At 40.7% G+C, this 19,189-nt stretch overlaps 1 protein-coding gene across 2 annotated transcripts in view; it reads right to left on the bottom strand.

Annotated features, from left to right (window-relative positions):
* Fam160a1 (family with sequence similarity 160, member A1) overlaps positions 1–19,189 on the bottom strand; it is a 244,571-nt gene that overhangs the window by 192,326 nt on the left and 33,056 nt on the right. The window contains exon 1 of one of the 2 annotated variants that reach the window (XM_013522892.1): positions 7,249–7,283. The exons of the other annotated variant lie outside the window; for it this stretch is intronic. The gene's annotated coding sequence lies outside the window, so the exon portion shown is untranslated. Of the gene's footprint in view, positions 1–7,248; positions 7,284–19,189 lie in introns of those variants that run through there. 2 annotated transcript variants of the gene reach the window in all.

Here is a 19,189-nt window from a genome sequence, read left to right as displayed (position 1 = left end):
TCACCCACAAGGATATGAGATAAGCCTGGGCTTCAGCTCTACCCTCAAAGTTTCTGACTGATTTGATTCACCAGTTCTGGAGCAGAGGCCAAGAATTTGCATCTAACCAGTTTTAAGGGATGCTGATATTACTACTTGGGGAACCATACTTTCAGAATTAATCTTACACAATTGGAGCCTAACTCATGTAGAACATCCCAGCTTCTTAAACACTTTCACAGTGCCATCTGGATACCACATTAAACTTAATTAAAAAAAAAAAAAAAAAAAGCCAGGCATGGTGACACATGCCTATAATCACCACTCAGAAGAGCTAAGGCAGAAGGACTGCCATGAGCTCAAGGCCAGACTGGTCTACATAACGAGTTTAAAAAAAAAAAAAATACTACCCTATCTCTAAGCCTCTCCTGAACATGGTACCTGCAGTATACACTAGTTGGACTGAACATTCAAAATACACAAGCTTCCTGATGATTAGTAATGTTTGTTGTTAATTCATACTACAAACAAAGGCAAAGAACTGGGGCAGTTTTGTTTTAAAATGTGACTGACCCTCAGAAAGCAATAAACCTCAAATTAGCACTAGGAGGATTTATACAACACTTAATAATCCATTCATGACCTCCCAGCTGTAGTTTTCAAACTGAGCTCCACTAGCCTGGGATACCTCCAGGGTTAGGGTAGCAGCAGAGAAATGATGAAGGTCTTGACTTTTCATCTTTGTTCCTCTCTGAATCAGGTCAGCTTTTCTCTGACTCATATACTGGGGTAAATTATGTATTTTTAATGCTTCTACCATCCCTTTGCAGAAGAAAAAAGGCTAAACAACCACTGAGTTGCTTACCGCTAAGAGTCTTCCCATTTCTGTGACTCTACTATAAAACAAGGTTCAGTGGACCACCACAAAAATAAAAATATCAAACCAGCCCAAGAGGCTGACAAAGGCTACATACAGCATCAGAATGAGTGGTTGGCAATCAAATCATACTTGTGTCTGGTATGAAGGTCTGAATATCACACTTTGATGCATGAAACTTTGAGCTTTCAAACTTAGGAAGGGCAGCCAATGAGTATCTGTAAATGGAATATAAAAAAAAAACAAACTCCAATAGTATCTTAATTTAATTTTAGTCATCTAGATACCCTGTAGAAAGCAAGGTTCTTTTCAATAAATACCATGGTAATACTGTGAGATCTAAAACAAGAAGCCACACGCTCAGGATTATAATTGACAAAGTCCCAACCAAACAGGTAAAATTTTTCCTTAGGTCACATATTTTTCAGCTGCCAGGCATGTCGTACATAAAGCACTAGTATCATTACTGTGGTCCACAACATGGTCACAGTTGAAAGGAAAGAACGGGCTGGGAGATAAATAGGCATATCTTTTACTAAAAGCTTTAATTTATAAAGTCATCCCATAAATTCCAGCATTTAAAACCATCTATGAGGGGCAAAGGCAGCAATGGAACCTTCTACGTGGAAGGTAGTCCATTCCTTACATGCTAAAACTGCCTGCAATGACATAGGTGCTTAACACAGTATGGAGGATATGATACAGTACAAAACAAAGGCTGGTGAGAGCGCTGTATCTGGAAGGCCACTGGGATGTCACAACTGTCAAATATCCCTACTGCTACCTCCTTTGGCTAGCACAGTACCTACAGCCAGAAAGAAAAGACAGTCTCAGTAAGTCAGTAATTTGCAGTCCAGTTCTAACAGATGATCTAAACCACACATCAAAACCCATCTCTCTAAACCAAAGTGCTGGAATGTCCCTCACTGGGGGAGGGGTGTAGGGGGTCGGTGTTTTGTAGTCACTATTTCATTCAACAGAAAGATTTACTGAGTTCCTTTGGCAATGCCAACTTAACACAGTATCAAATCTCAAGGCATTCACAGGGGATCTGAAAGATCAATCTTCAACCAACCATCCATGTCAAGTCATAGTTAATAGTGCAAGGAACTCAGAAATTAAAGTCGAAGACAGCAACTGCAAATACACTAGTGTACCACATAACAATACTTCAGCTAGTAACAGACAACATATGGAACAGTGGTCCCATAAGACTATAATGAAGCTGAAATATTCCTTTCATGCAGTGACATCACAGCCATCCTCACAACTCACAGTGTAGTGCAACACCAGATCACATCTGTGGTGATGCTGGCGTAAAAAGTCACCCTGCGCTGCTGGCAGAAGGCAGGCACAGCACACACAGTTGTGCATGGTACGTAACCCTTGACAACAATAACAAACAACCGGGTTACTGCTCTATGTATTTACTTTTTATCATTATTGTAGAGTATACTCTTTCTACTTATATACAGCGGTACCTCAGTTCACAAACTTAATTTGTTCTACAATTTTGGAAAGGATGGCCACATTTGTGTTTGTGTGGGAAAAGTGACCACAGTCACATACATGTATCACCTGATGCAGTTTGCAAACAAAAAACTTTGCCAAATGCTTCTGTTTGCAAACCAAATTGTTTGTAAACAAAAGTGATCCTGAACCAAGATACAAGTGTATATTAAAAAAAAATTCTCTATAAAACAGCCTCAGCAGGTTTCTCAGGAGTATGCCAGCAGAAAGCACTGTTGTCACAAGGAGGTGACAGCCCAGTGCATGTACCCATGCTGGCAGACCTCCCAGTGGGACAAGACCCGGAAGTGGAAGACAGTGATATTGATGACCCTGTCAGTGAAGGCGCAGGCCAATGTGCCTCTATGTCTTTGTTTTTAGCAAAAGTAAAAGTAAGATAATGATGTTCAAGATACAAAGATCTTAAAGAATAGGGACAAAAAATATTTTTGTATATCTATATAATGGGTTTGTTTTAAACTATGTATTATTACAAAGACTCTGAAGTTTTTTTATTTAAAAATTTACATATTAAAAGTTACAGTAAGTTAAGGTTAATTTATTATTAAAAAATATGAAGTTAGTGCAGGCTAAGTGCACAGTGCTTATAAAGTGTACAGAGTGTGTAGGAATGTCCTGGGCCTAACGGTCACTCCCAACCCACTCACTGCCTCCCCCAGAGCTATTCCCAGTTCTGTGAGCTCCACCCATGTAAGTGCCTTATAAGGGGCACCATTTTTTTATCTTTTATACCATAATTTTGGTGCACCTTTACAATATCCAGGTACACAATATGTACTACTGTGTAACATGCCTGCAGTCTTCAGCACAGTAACATGCTGTATAGGTTTCCAGGCCACAAGCAAAGGCTACTCCATCCAGCCTAGTGTGCAGAGGCAGGCCATCTAAGTTTTTGTAAGCATACTCTCTGATGCTCACAAAATGACAAAATCATCTAATAATGCATCTAGGAATGTGTCCCTGTTATTAAGAGACAGAACTGTAGTAAAAGCTGCTCTTGAAAATTTCCTGCTGCTCCTCATAAAACGCAATACCTTGCCATCTGTCGGTAAGTCCAAGATTAGCAGTTTTTCGTGATATTTGCAAAACACTATTGTCTATTCAGGTAAACACCAGATGAAGTAGTTGGCTTGCAATTTATGGCCTGCACGTAAAATACAAATGCTCACACTCTCCCCATGAACAGCAGGCTCAGATCTCCCATCTCATGTACACTTCAGGAATATACTCATCGTGTCTCAATTGTCATTTCTTACCCTTTTTTTTTCTTTTAGCAAGTGCAGCAGTAAAATACTATAAGCACGTAATATGAATCCACTGTAATATCACCATCTGAATATTTACCCAAAGGCAAGCCCAAAATGCCAGTTTCTCTGAATTATCATATAAAAACCATGGTAATACTGTGAGATCTAAATAATAGGTAATACTATAGATCTAAATAATAGGTAATACTATGGATCTTTTTTTAAATGCAAATTTATATATTAACCCTACACAAAAGAATGAGTGATTGTACCATTTATCTGAAGAGCTTAAGAGACACCAGACAATGAACAGGTCAGTTTCCGTAGGTGGGAGAAAAGATCCAGAACACAAAGTACAGCCAGCAAATTGGGTCCTGTCAGGGAAAATGTGAACCCACGCTGCATCTCCAGAACAAGCCCAGAAGGGTGGGGATGGGTGTGTGCTGACATATTCCACAGTTCTTCACAGTTAGACCTAACCTCCATGTATTACAAAGCAGGCCCCATGCTCCAAGTCAAGATGACTCCGGAGAAGGGGGAAAAGAGATGGGCCTATCAGACACTCTGACCTGACTCAAACAGAACCCTGATCAAGTACACGGTCCCAAATGCTACTGCCTGCCACTCTCACAGGTCATAGAAACTGCTGTGGCTCCTGAAGGCTAAGAGCACCCACACAAGCTATTCCATGCCTGTTCTCCTCACAGTCACACAATGAATGCCACACCCACACCTCAGACTCTGCTGAGCAGCAACAAAATAACCTGAGCATTTGCTGGGAAAACTGGCTCTTTCTATGCCAGAGATGCACAGACTTGTGTTATCCATTCAACAAATGTTTTCTGAAGCGCCTCTTCCTAAACATCTCTTCACCTCCCTTTTCTTCACCTTCCATCCTCTGTAAGCCACACTATATGCAGCCGCTCACCCCTGCACAACGTCTGTCCTCCACCATGCCATCATTCCCGTCAGCTACCCGCCACTGCCTCTTTCGTCCTTTCCACATTCCACCTCATCTTCATCTGGTTTTCTTCAGCCTTCCAGTTTTCTAACACTCAGCCTCCAGTTCCCTAGAAGACTCAGTGGCATATTTAAACTTTAAAAAGGCACCAAACAAAACTGCTTAATACAAAACCAAATAAACTTTATAGACACTTTCATATAACTACACAATTTAAGCTCTGTTCCATCTTCCTGGAAATGAAAGCTTGAGAATCCTCCACTTCCCCAATGAGCCTTAGATTCCTCTTCGCTCCCTCCTTCAGTGAATTCCTGATCAGCTCAGAACTCTTACTACACTCAACCTCAGTCCATACTCATCACCTTCTTAAATTCTTTAGCTGTCTAGAAATGAAACTTTTTAAGCAGGCAATTAAAAAAGACCAGCAAACCTGTTGGTGGCAGGACTGGACTTAACGAGACAAAAATGACAACTGCCTGGATTACTGCCAAGGCAATACGAGCAGTTTAAGAAATGGATTCAAAATAGCTGATAGACTCTGAAAGACTGAGTGACCTCTGTATTTGCTCTTCTGCTTGGTTTGTACTGTGTAAAGGATATGAACCTTAAAATACTACAACAGCAGCTCAGGAGGAGACCTTAAAGATTTAGGAAGAAGTATGGGTGATAGGTGTGACAGCAGAGACTAACTAGATGTGAGTAGCTATTTTTGTCTATAGAGAATATGAAATGTGTGATATACAGTTTTCCTAAGTATTAGAGGTTCTGAAAGTTCACTAATATTTTTACAGTCTTGGAGAATAAAAAGATCATTTCTTTACTAAAATATTTACCTCTCACACACAAATTCAGACCTACTAACAGATAGCAGTAAGTTACCCTAGGACAGTGATGGCGAACCTTTTGGAGCTTTCAATGATAGAAATAGGCCACAGGTTCACCACCATTGCTCCAGGACCTACCTCTATAAACTATTTAGTTAAAATGTAGGACACATTAAAATTTACCCACGTTAGTAAATAATAAGTCAGTATTCATGTCCTCTAATAAAAAAAAAAAAAAGGATAATTTTTCACTAGCTAGCCACAAATTCAAAAAGAAACATTTGTCTCCATTACAGGAAATTAAACTCTTAAAAGGGAAAAATCATAAGCATGTAAAATAGCTATTCTGAGATTCCCTTTATTTCATTTGCCCATAAAGTTAATAATAGCATGTCTCCTGATACAAAAACTATAAAACGCTGCATTTCAAGTTTGTGCACAAGTTCTCATTCCTCCTCCCCGCACCAGGCTTGAGAAACAGCCGTAGTGTTTGGTAGCTCTACAAGGATATTAGCACTTTGAGCCATCCTAACTTCAACCCCTGTTTTAGTTTCTTGCTTTCACAACCACTGCTGCAAAGCAACACGAGATAAATAATGGAGATTAATGCAGTATTACCTTGAAGAAGCAATTAAAAGACTCTGAAAAGCAACAACTAAATCCCAAACCATTTGCTCCTTCACAATAGGAAGCTGAAGATAATCTTGTTTGCTAAATATAAATCACTTGAGATCTGGTCAAATTCTTAAATGATATTCCAGATGGAAATGCTGCAAAGCCAGGAGCTGCTTACAGAGGTATTTACTCCCAGCTCTGAAAATGAACAGGACTGGTTTTTCTTGTTGCTTCTAGGAAGGTGATCATTTCAAACCCATGAAACACTTCAGAGGAAGGGTTTCCCCAGACCCACTCATACTCTATTTTTGGTGACATCCCCATCTGCTGCTTCCAGCAGTATTAGGTTGCTTACCACCAGGTTTGCCTCCTCCTCCTTCAGTATTTATTTTAGAGTCTTTGGGGCAGCAAAAAGCGAACTCCACCGATCAGTCTTACCTCCTCATATAGTTTCATAGTACATTCACATTTTTCAGGAAAAATGTAAACCAAGACAGAGCTGTTTAATTTTTCATGTGTGTCTATATACTTTTTTAAATCTTTATTTTCTTTAAGGCTCTGCAAGGTCTATAAAGACAGGTTGTTTCCTAGGTTTCACATTCACAGGCAGCCAGTTAGCAACAGCCTAGCTTTGCCTTTCATCTCCTTGTGTTAAAGTCACTGGGACAGCGAGGCTTTGAGAGTTACAATGCACAAAAAGTCAGCTGCTTGTTGTTCAAAGGTGCTACGTTAACTACTGAATATTCTGGCCATGCTGCTTCGTACAACTGAAGGTCTGAGAAGACATTCTCTGTGACCCTCTTTCTAAATACCACGGGAAATGCCAGCGACCCTCACAGAGATCCACTATGCCCCAGAAAAGACTGCTGTGTGCAAGTAGGAGCCGATGAGATAAAACAGACAAAAGGAGTCCCTGCACCCAGTCTGAAACTTCATTTAGTTTTCAAGTTTACTGTAACAGGAAGCTCTGAATTAAACCTCAGATCCCATATGTTTTAGGTCTTTATTCTAGAACTCTAGATAAGTCCCTTATACACAGTTAAGGAACTAAGAACGAACTATCGCAGCAGACCTTGCTCATTCTGCCAATACGTACATTATAAGCTCCTATGGAACTTTCACTTAATCTGATTTTCCACGCTTCAGTTCCGCACACACCACACACACATCTTCTGCATCTCACAAGAACTATTGCTTTCTTTACTGGCTACCTACCGAGGCAGGCAGCTGGTAAAGGGTCTTCAAGAGCCTATCCTTGGGAGCAGTTCTGAGCTTGTGGTTTCCTCTTCCTCTAGGAGGAAGAACACTGCCTCTTTTCCAGTCCTGGCTGCCTGCTTCTTCCAAGGCCACAGAACTCGCTGGTGCCAGCACTCTCAGTAGCTAAACCACTGACTAGTTTTTTCCTGCCCAATGCAATTCAAACTTATACGGCCAAAAATCAAAACACAGCACAGAGCTCAAGATCCAGAGTGAGACAAATCCAGCTCTGACTCTGCCACTCAGTGGGTCTGAGACATGGATGGTTCCTTCTCCCAGCCTCAGTTTCATCTGCAAGATGAGGGTGAAAATAGTATGTACCTTTACTGTGAAGACAAAATGAGGTCGGGTATGTGCCTGGCTCTCAATCAATGTTAGGTATCTTCACTATTATACTCTTACTGTTACTATAAGGGAAATATAAATTGCCAGGTTTCAGGCTAAACGTAAACTTTATTTTTGGTCTTCAAAATATATTTCTATTTCTGCTTTATTACCTTTGGAAAGAAAAGCATTCTCTATTCTGCAACAGTCCTTACCACTACCACTCTTCCTTGGACTCATATACTTGTCATCCCACCGTCTAGCCTCTGAGGTTGTGACATATACAAACACAACCATATGCACATGAAGAAGTGTGGGGGTCTCAATTATCTAAAGGAATTTACTAAAAGGGCATGCTGGATGCAGTGTTGGAATGATACAAACCTACAGTCCCAGTTCCTTGGGACACTGAGGAGGGAGATCAAGTTGAAGACCAGTCTGGGTAACTTAGCAAAACCCCAAGCTTCCAAGAAAATGAGTGAGTAGTGAGTGAGTGAGTGAAAGAACAAATCAATAAAACATCATAAAATTAGGGCCACCAGACACGGCCATATGAAGGAGCCACTAATTTCCAAAAAGGTTAAGACCTCTCAATCAGCTAAAAGACAGGCACATGTGTAACAAGTGTGGGCTAGGCATAAACTTCTAGGAATAAAGAATTTGTGAGTCTTATAAAACACAGTATTCCACTGCTCCCTTTCCTGATCTGACACAAAATGGCAAAGCAAATATAAAAATAGATTCAGAAAATGTATTTCAAAAGCCAGGACTTCCCAGAAGCAAACTAGAGAAAGCTGTGATTCCAGCTACTTGAGAGGCTGAGGCAGGAGAACAGCAAGCCTAGACCAGTCTGAGCAACTTGGTGAGATCCTGTCTCATAAAGTTTCTAAAGGGGCTGTGAATGTAGCTCAATGGTAGAGTACTTGCTCCACATCCATGTAGCTCTAGGTTCAGTCCCTAGTACTGGGGAAGAAAAATAAACCAAGGCTCTTCTCAATGTGAGAAGGCCACTGCCATGTTTCTTGTTCCAAATGCACCCATCAGTGACTGAGGCCTTAACCTCACCTAATAGCTTTGTACATATCAAAACACTAGCTTGTCTAGAATTTAATATTTTTCTATTCTTACTAATTTAAGTCTGTGCAGATTTACCATTAGTAATTAAAAAACTAGTAATTAAGAAAGCATATATATGTACCTAAATAACATCATTTCTAAAAAAAAATACCATAAAAAGTACCAAAAAGTGATATACTTTAGGACTGTAAAAATATTCACATATTACAGAGATTCATATCATAAGGTTAAATAATTATAACTCTCTTTATTAGAAAACTTCCATTTTTTATTATTCCTCAAAGTTACTAAACATATTCTCTTTCAAATAAGGTCATTTAAGGCTGGGCATGTAGTGCAGTGGCTAGCTCTTTATGCCTAGCAGAGTGAAAGCCCTGAGTTCTTTCCCCAGCACCACAAAAATAAATAACAATAAAGTCATTTGTCTTCAGATATTCTAAATGAGTATCAATGGGTTTTTTTCAAGGTTTGTAAAACTTTTCAAAATGACTGCAAAGTAAAAGGCAAGGACAAAATGATGATGACAATAACCAATACAATGACCTTCTCGAAATCCAATGCACTTATTTTTTTATAGAATGTGGATGCTCTTGGATCTGAGAATGAAAAGTGAACACAGACATTCCTCATTTATGACCTATCTGTTCAATTACTATTCGGACTTGCAACCTGTCTTTTTCTTCTACAGTTGTGTTATCTTGTTTACACAGCCTCAATGTCCTTTTTTGTATAGTACACCTTGTTATACAGCACTGTAATTCTGCTGATTGCATCATATAGCCCAATGCTGTAGTTTTACATTGTTATACATTACAATACAGTAAGAGTAACATAAATAAGTCATTAAGTTGCAGTTGCCTTTGACTATTTCTTTGTTCTGAACATTGCAATGTATATACTATATAATTCCTCATTTAGGGACCAATTCATTTAATGACCTGGTCATAGGAACTTAACTCAGTCATTTAAACAAGTAGTGTCTGTACAATCCATCAGTCACACAAGGGGGAGAAAAAGCAAGGTTATTTCCAGGTGCCAGATTATAGGTGATTTCTCTGTCTTTTCTATGTGTATGATTTTCAAGTCTTCTATTCTACAAAAGCTATCAGATGCTCTACTTCATTATCAGATGAACAATGTTTATTTATAATCTTAACAATACTGTACATAACCACTATTGGAGGATCAGGGCCCTTAAGGAGTCCATTAAGAATGAGGGGTCAGTGTGCAGAAAATAGCTCTCTACCCAGTACTCCTTGTTTTCTTTTTCTCTCTATATCTGAGCGGTTTCAGACCAATGCCTCTTCCCAAGTTCCACAGCACTTAAACCCTGCACAGTGTGGTCCTTTCTGCTGCCAGCTGGACAAGTTCTTTAGTGCTCAATGCCTCTAATACTCCAAGCTGCTTTCGGTACGAGCTGTGTTTTGTATTTGTTTTATATGCCTCTACAGAGCTTAGCAAGCTCTCAACACACAGCAGGCCTCTGATATCTATTTGTTAAACATAAATGAAGCAACTCATCAATCAGTTAATTAACAGTAAAGTAAACTCAGCCTTCCACTCTCTGCCTTTAAACACAGCACTATATCCTGTGCAGTAATAAAGACTGAGATGCAGTCACCAGGATCAGGCTGACTGATGGGAAGGCCTTCAGAAAACACTGTAACATGGATGGAATGTTTCTGCCTAAACCAGCTCTGACCTCCAAAGTAGGAGCAACAGACCTGGAGTATGACATCTCTGAGAGGGCCACGAAAACAATTTCAGCTCCTCCCACCACCCCTTTGGAAAGGCTGAAATGCCAGCTCTGGGCTCCTAATCCAGCTTTACTATTCCAGAGAGAATTAAATCAGCAAACAGTCTGAGGCAGGAGTGGCTGAGCCCTGCCGGGGGGTGACCTACCCTCCCTCAGTGACAGTGACAGCAGTGGTTGTCTCAGTTTACACAGCCTATAAAGCACTGGCAGGGCTTCCAGGCTTCTAGACAAGGCACTATTATTTCAGTGACGCTGAAGACTGGCTAATAATAGGGGAAACATCCTTATATTCTTTGGCTTCAATAGCTTTAATTATCCTTTCTGTGAATTGTCAAACCAGTGGGCACACAAATTGCATGAAGAAAAATATGAGTGGTGTGTGTAAAATTACTTTTACGAGGTCCTGCGATGCTACCGCTGTTGGTCCTTAACACTATGGATTTGTTATTATTAAACGAAGCAGCTTCAGGGTCAAAGTATCATCTATGCAAACTGGCGTTTAGAATGGCAGGCTAGCAGCATGGGATGACTGGGATTTGACCTTTCAATGAGACAGGGCAGCTGCATCTGTTCCAAATCATAGCCGCGAATGCTTTTTGGTTTGTCAGTCCAAGGCACCGAAAATTGCCACTGGAGTGAGGGGAAATAGACAAGTGAGCAAAGATGAATAGATTATAAATAAGTCAGTGATCTTTTCCATGTTCACGCATAAAGTTAACAGATGCATTTTTAATATTCCTAACTCAATTTCTTTGACTCTTTCAGCAACTGTAATGCTACACTCTATGATTTCAAAAATGCCCTCAAGGAAACACCTGTGCATTTCCCAGATTTTTTTTTTTATTTTCTGAACTATATTGTAAGTTTTAGATACATCAGTGTTTAAAACAAACATAGCTGTAAACACTTACGAATGTGAAATATTTGCCCTGGGGAAAAAAAGACAACAAATCTACCAACCTCTTTAGTCTGCAAAAGATTTTTCACTGAGTCTTTACAGTGGGAAATGCTGCATGTTGGCACAGCTGGTACAGTACCACACCGTCAGACCTACAGAAACCAAACCCTTGTCCCAAACAGGAAAAAACATAGTTTGCAATCTACTCCACCTATACTTCAACGGTTTCTGGTGCACCTCCCACGAGATATGCCTGAATCAAGAGCTATACGAAGGCCACCTTACAACCCTTGGAGAATCAACTTTCTTTGACTTAACCCAGTGACAACTAAAAACCCAAACTTTATCACCACTTACCTACAACAAAATCGAAAGGGCACTGCATTATGCCTGAAAACCCAGGTACCTAGTAATACCATTTCTAGGAAATTGACATAATTATGTATATTCCTAGGAAAAGGATTATGAACAAAATGTTTATTCACCACAGCATTACATTTAGTCAAAAGAAAAGTGTCCAGCTACATACAGTAGCACATGTCTGTAATTTCAGCTGCTCAGGAGGCTGAGGCAGAAGGATAACAAGTTTGAGGCCAGCCTGGACAAATTAGAGTGATCCTGTCTCAAAATAAAAATGGCTGGGGATGCTACTCAGTGCAAAGGCCCTGAGTTCAATCCCCACTACCACAAAAAGAGCAGTGTCCAATAAAGAAGTAGCTAAATATATTATTGTACATTTTTATGATGGAGTACAACACAACTTATTCATCATGTTTTTAAGAATAACACTAACTGAGCAGTTATAATACATCAGGCCTAGTCAGAATATTTTACATTAATTAGCAAATGTTATGAGCATTATATGACTAAAGCTTACCACAAACTTGTAAAGTAGGTATTATCATTATCCCCACTACTACCCTAATACAGGTGAGAACAGTACACCCAACAAGATTGAAGGACTTCCCCAAGGTTGTACAGGGAAGTGGCAGATCTGTGTAGAATATTTAATGGTACTGAAGAACTTATAATAGCAAACAAAAAGTTTAAATTATATCCATGTAAAGCTAACTTTGTAAAGTATCAACATGTCTATGTATATGTATATTTTAGACTCCGCAGATACAGGAAAAAAAAAACACTAGAAAGAGATACATAAAAATTTCTTTACCTGATACGATTATAGTGTTTTCTATTATTTATATTTTTACATATCCAAGATGTTCTACACTGTATATGTATTACTTTTACAAGCACAAAAAAAATTTTAAAACTGAAGGCTTAGTTATCGCCTGGAAGTATCCATATTTCCTTTCATTAGTATGTTCATATTTTCCAAGCACAGATATTTTGGTCTGCCAAAATACACAACGCTGAAAAGCAAAGCATTTTTCAAATTACCATTGACACAGGGCAACATCTTTAAGTTTTATATTTAATAAAACCTGCAAAAACTGTGTTAACCAGATCAATACACTGATTTTCAGAAAGCTCACTATGGTAAAATTCCTATTGAGGTCTGATTTGAAAAATACAACTAACAGAAGAAACAACTTCATTAAAGAAATCTCATCAAGTACTATTTGAAAGAACAATTGAAATTAAGAGCTTTAAGTATATATGCCCTCTGCCAATGTTCAAAAATAACCAATCAAGCATGGCTTGATCAGCTGATCAGCAGGGAGACACTGGCCTCTTAGATGTATTTTTGTAAGTTCATTATGCAAAGGTATGGAGAAAAGAAGAAATAGCAAGGAATATCCAGGAAAAAGAGTGAATTTATCAGATCTGAATTTTACCACTGGTACTGGGTATTAAACCTGGGGTCTTCACATTGACCTATATCACCAGCCTTTTTTACAATTTTTACACAGGGTCTAAGTTGGTAAATTGTCCAGGCCGGGTTTGAATTTAAGTATCATCCTGCCTCAGCCTCCCAAGGTGCTGGGATTATAGGCCAGTACTATCAGGCCCAGCTAGATATGACCTTCTATTAAAACTGCACTTAAAGTTCCTAGCCATGATGTGAGCAGTTTTGCTCTACCAGACACTCCTGTCACAATACCCCAAATCCAAAGCAAAAGGGCCAACTGGTCATAGACTGAAATATCCAAAGCTATGAGCCAATACAAACCTTTTATACATTGTGTTATCTTGGGTATTGCTTATGGTGACAGAAAGCTAACCTACACAACTCTGGAGAGGGTATATATTGGAACATTCCTGGAGAGCCCTATAGCCTATCAGAATTCAGCAATACTGAGAGACAACAAACTCCTGCCCTTTCCCACTGACAGCAAGAAGGTGGGCACATTCCAACCAACAGCTGTCAGGCCCCGCCCCCTCGCTCCCTCAGGGTTCCCTGAGGGGCAACTTGCCTGAGTATCTTCTCACCACCCTATGGTTACCTGATCAACCTCCAGATGCAGCTGGAAGGAGGTCCGGCTCAGCTGACAGCCACATGGCACCCCTCCCTGCACCACAGCTGTGAGGAGCCCCCAGGAAACTGCCCTGGACAAGGTTATGATGCAGAAGGCACGTTGGCCCACTGCTGTTCTCCCTTGACTGACAAGCCCCAACAGACCACGTCCCACACAGCCTGACCTCCTGGGACTCCTGCAAAGAGTGTCACTCACAATTTCAGCCTTACTGTTTCCAGGAGAAGCGACAGCTGTAAATCAAGCAGCCACTTCTGACATTCCCTCAAACTGCTGCCCTGTACCCACACCGCAGCAGGACTGAACTTGGACCAAACACGGGCCCACGAAATGTACAAAGGCACATGCACAGGCCTGCTGCTGCTCTGTGGAGGCAGCTCTCCCCCCACTCTCCTAGGACTGGGCTAGAAGGGCTCCCTCCACTACACCAAGCCCCTGTGCTACGGCACTGGCCCCACCCAAATAAAGCCTCACTCAGGGGCTGGGGATATAGCTCAGCGGCACAAGCGCCTGCCTAGTAAGCACAAGGTCCTGAGTTCAATTTCCGGTACCAAAAAAAAAACCACCTCACTCAGGTGTCCTGTAAATCTACTCAGGCTTCTTCTCCTGGGTGGTGTGGACAGAGAAGGTCACACTTAAAAAGACCACTAAGGGGCTGCTAGCCGTGAAGAATTCCAAACATCAGTGGCAACTAATAGTGATTAGCAGAGACCTGCGGCAGAGACCAGCACAGTCAACTGGTAACAACTGGTATTGACCAGCTGAGACCACCAGCATTTGGTAGAGGTGGGTAGAGACCTGCAGGGCAGCAGAAGCTTCTGGGAGAGCTCCCGGTAGCTGCTAAGGGGCTGTGAGGTACAGCTGCTGAGGAGCTAATAGGTACAGCTAGGAGCTGCCAGAAGCTGTAACACCAACAGCTGAGAGTCCCTGGTACTCCAAGCCCCAAGCTAGTAGCAGAGCTGCACTTTGCCAATTTGCAATTTCCGTCCAAATCAAGCAAAAGAACGCTCAACTAACTGGCCACAATACCACTGATACCGCAGTAATTTACCCCACTGATACAGTAATCTAAGAACACCAAGATATACGGGCAAGGATGTCACTGTAGCATGATTTACAGAAGTGAAACAAACAAATGTGTAACCGCAATTTTCATTAGAAGAGAATAGATTAAATAAATTATAGTACAGCCACGCAATGGAACAAAATTCAGCCTTTGCAAAGTACAGGGTAAACTACAGTGGCACATGCCTGTAACTCTAGCACACAGCAGCCTGAGGCCAGAGATAGCGAGCTCAAGGTCAGCCTGAGCTACAGAAGGAGACCCTGTCTCAAACAACAAAAAGAAAGTAAAAACAAGTGTCATAGGTCTACATGTGGTAATAAGCAGAAATATCCTGAAGCTATAAACAGGAAAAGCACTATTATAGAATGGTCTTATTTGAATGAAATGAAAGAGTGTAAATAAGAATATACAATAAACTGTTGCGGCTAGAGGTTTCATTTTTACCTTTTATTTTACATTTTCCTGTACTTGTGGACTTCCTGAAATGTACATGCATTGTCTACTGAGATAATTTTTTTCAAAGCATGATGGTACACAGCTGTAATCCCAGCACTCCAGGAGGCTAAGGCAGGAGGACTGCAAATTCTAGCTCAGCATAGGCAATTCAGCAACTCAACAAGACCCCGTCTCAAATAGAAAATATAAATAAATAAATAAAGTAAGGGCTGGGGATATTGGACAGTGTGAAGGCCCCGATATCACCAAAATAATTTTTTCAAAAGCCGCTTTATGGATTTCCTACAGCCCACAAACTGACACTTTAAATCTTTTATGAAATCCCTTCTTGTCGCAAACCACCAACACCATGAAAGTATGCCCAATTTGTAAAATTTTACACTTGGAGGGATTTTTGAATAGAAGTGTCAAAATTAATCTTTGGGGTTAATAACACCAAGAGATTTCTAAACTTTAAAAAAAAAGTAACATGTAGATGTACACTGTCACCACTCGGGACCTGTGGGAGAGTGGTTCCAGATTTCTCCTCAGACACAAAATCCACAGTGCTCAAGTCCTTTCTATAAAATACCATGATGTTTGTATGCATCTTCCCATATATTTTAAGTCGCCTCTAGATTACTCAGAATACCTAATACAGAAAAACAGCTATGTAAATAACTATAATGTATTGTTTAGGGAATGACAAGAAAAAGTCAAAGCTAGGCCAAGCTGTGTGCAATCTACACCAAACATGTAAGAATCCAAAATGATGGGAAACATTGCATTCTCAAAACATTTTTTCTTTTCTTCCTGTTATTGGAATGTTAGATATTTGAATGTTAGATATTTGCTTCCAGTGGGTTCAATAGATACCTAAGTATGGTATATTAATACAAGCTGGAAAATGGGACAAATACCAACCATTCACATTTTTCAATTTCAATCTGTGGGTCAATTTTTAATAAATGCTGAATGTTAAGCATTAATGCAAATCAGGATGTTTCAGTGGACAAATTTCAACAGTTCAGCTTTCTAAAAACTATAAATAAAACTTGTTACATTTTTCTGGACAATGTCACCATCTGAAATTTTACTAGTAAATTTTTTACTGATGGCAACTAATGATGTTTGCAGCATTTTTATCATACAGTGGAATCCATCTATTCACCGTTTCTGAGTTTCCTACATACAAGTACATGTTTTTAATGTTATTTCTGTGCTGTTTCTGTTAGTTTGCTACTAAAAGATAAAACTATTCTTTTAAAAAGAGTGACTAAGAAGCTGGATGCAGTGACACACACTTGTAGTAAGAGCTACTTGGGAGGCTGAGACAGGAGGCTAACTTAAGGAGTTCAAGACTAGCCTAATCAATATAGTGAGATCTCTCAAAACATTTTTAATTAAAAACTTAAAAATATAATCAAAATAACAATACCACAGCTAGAAAAATTTTAGGTAATAAACTAAGTTCAATCCCCAGTACCATTTTTAAAAAGTGATTAAAAGGGTATAAATGTTAGCCAGGCATGGTGGCACATGCCTGTAATCCCAGCATTTGGGAAGTTGAGGCAGGAGGACTCTTGTGAGCTCAAGGCCAGCCTGGGCTACACAGTGAGCTCAAGGCCAGCCTGCACTACAAAGCAAGGATAGATGAGTATTAAGATGCCACCTCTGGCACTTACTAAGTTGTTTAATCCTGACCACGTTTACTTCATTCTCAAACCTGTTTCCTCATGCATAAGTAAAGTTACTAACATTGCCTACCTCAAAGGACTGTAATAAGAATAAAATTAAATTAACATATATAATATGCTCAACACTGTACCAGGCACAAAATAAGCACATACCATTTTCACTCATTCAGTTATGCAATTATTATTTCTGAGCTATGAATGCTACATAGGCACTAAAAAGAAAAAGACAATACCCCCTGCCCACGTTTATGGTCTAGTTGGGAAGTATGGTCTAGTTGGGACACTGAAAAAACACATTCAGTACCTATTACTAGAAACTGTAGCACGTGGTATGAGAGGTATAACTGGATAGAATGAGACAGACTAACAAGAAAGACCAAATTAAGAAACGAATAGGACTCTCGCGCACTGCCGATATGAATGTAAAATGGTACATGCAGTTGGATGGTGCAGCCTACCGGCTGCGGCAGACCACAGAGGCAGCTGCACATGCAGAAAGCATCACAAACATCGTAAGTGTAGTACTGCAACCTTAACAGTATGCACACTAAGGAAAACATTCAGTATCACGGACACTTTTACAATTACAACTGTTTCACAGGAGTACCAGATTAGAAGGGTGAAGAAAAATATGATTTCAAAACTGTTAAGAGTGCCAAAACTGATTTCTCAATTTTGTCCTAGATTAATCACAACCGAAAAAGAAAAGGAATGGCATACTCATTTTTGCAGAAAGCTGTCTACTGGGATTGAGCACTGCTTTCTTCTCCTAGTGCAATGACTCTTGTCCACACACACTAAAATCCTTAACACAAAGAAGCTTCCTGTACCTGGAACCTTCCAGATCTTGCCCTATGTCATCTGGCTGTTCATTTGTATCATCTAACATGTGGCTCAATCACCAGACAGGGGGGAAAAAATTAAAGGCTAGGCATGGTGGTACACCACCTGTAATCTCAGCTACTCGGGAAGCTGGGCCCAGAGGACCTCAAGTTCAAGCCCAGTTTGATCAGTGTAGTGACTTAGTGAGACCTTGTCTCAAAATAAAAAGGGGTGCAGATTTAGCTCAGCATGAAGGCTCTGAGTTCAAGCACAGCACTTGAGGGAGAACAGGGGCTAATGGTTAAATAAGCTTTCCCTGGGTTCTTGCAAATTATTCAACCTGAAGAAGTGGGCAGAGGAAGCTCCACTTTGTAGCCAAATCAGATGGAAGTTGTGGGTAAGCCGGAGATAAAGCATCTGCGATTGCACCTGGAAAGGCTGGCAGTTTTGTGGGACAGAACCTTTAACCTGTGGGGTCTGCACTAACGCCAGGTACTTAATGTCACAATGCAGTGAAACTGTGAAACACTCACTGTGGTGGATTGACAACTGGTGGTCAACTTGTGACACCCAGCTGAACTGAACCAGTGTGGTGCTGGGTGTGGGGGCCCACCTGAAGGTTGTTGCTGGCAGCGTAAGAGGCAGAACGAGAGAAGCTGTTGGGAGCCTGTTGGGAGCTGAAGAGAAGCTGTTGAGAGGCTGTTGGGTGCTGATAGAAGCTGTAAGGAGCTGTTGGTTCTCTTGGAGCACCTTGTCATGCTGGCTTTCCTGATAAACTCTGCTGTTCTCATCCTTGGAGGGGCTTGAGACCTTGCTGTCACTGAGAATGGCTTCAGTTCACTTTGGGGGAGCTCTGGTCCTCACTTTGAGCATCGCTTCCTGGGTCCGGATCGGAAGATGGTGCGCTGCTCAGTCTCAGGGAGAAGCTTGTCACATTGGCTTTCCTGATGGGAACTCAGCTTTCCTCAGGTGCGAAGAGTTGGAGACCTCCCTGTTGCTGAGGATGACTGTGGTACCTTTTGGGGGAGCTCTGGTTCTTACTTTGAGTGTTGCTTCCTGGCTCCAGTGTAGAACCCACAGCCTGCTAGCATAGATCCTTCATCCTGCTGGCAGACTTTCTAGCTTCCACTACTGACCTCTGGGCCTTCCTAGCGCAGATTCATGTAACAGGCCTGCGTGAGACGTTGTGGGCTCTGGGCCTCCAGTTGGACTCGTGAGGGGCATTGCTATGGGCTGTAGGTCTTCAACTGGACTCCTGCAAGACACTGCCATGGGATCCAGGCCCACAGCTGGATTCTTTGGTCTTTAGCATGTGGACAGATTTCTTGCACTCTCTCTGTATATGACTCTTTGGGTGACTATTATAAAATAATCTTGTAAACTATG

Source organism: Chinchilla lanigera, unplaced genomic scaffold (assembly GCF_000276665.1).
Source record: "Chinchilla lanigera isolate Chin_1 unplaced genomic scaffold, ChiLan1.0 scaffold00070, whole genome shotgun sequence".
Taxonomy (NCBI): Eukaryota; Metazoa; Chordata; class Mammalia; order Rodentia; family Chinchillidae; genus Chinchilla; species Chinchilla lanigera.
This window is presented reverse-complemented; position numbering and strand designations above follow the sequence as displayed.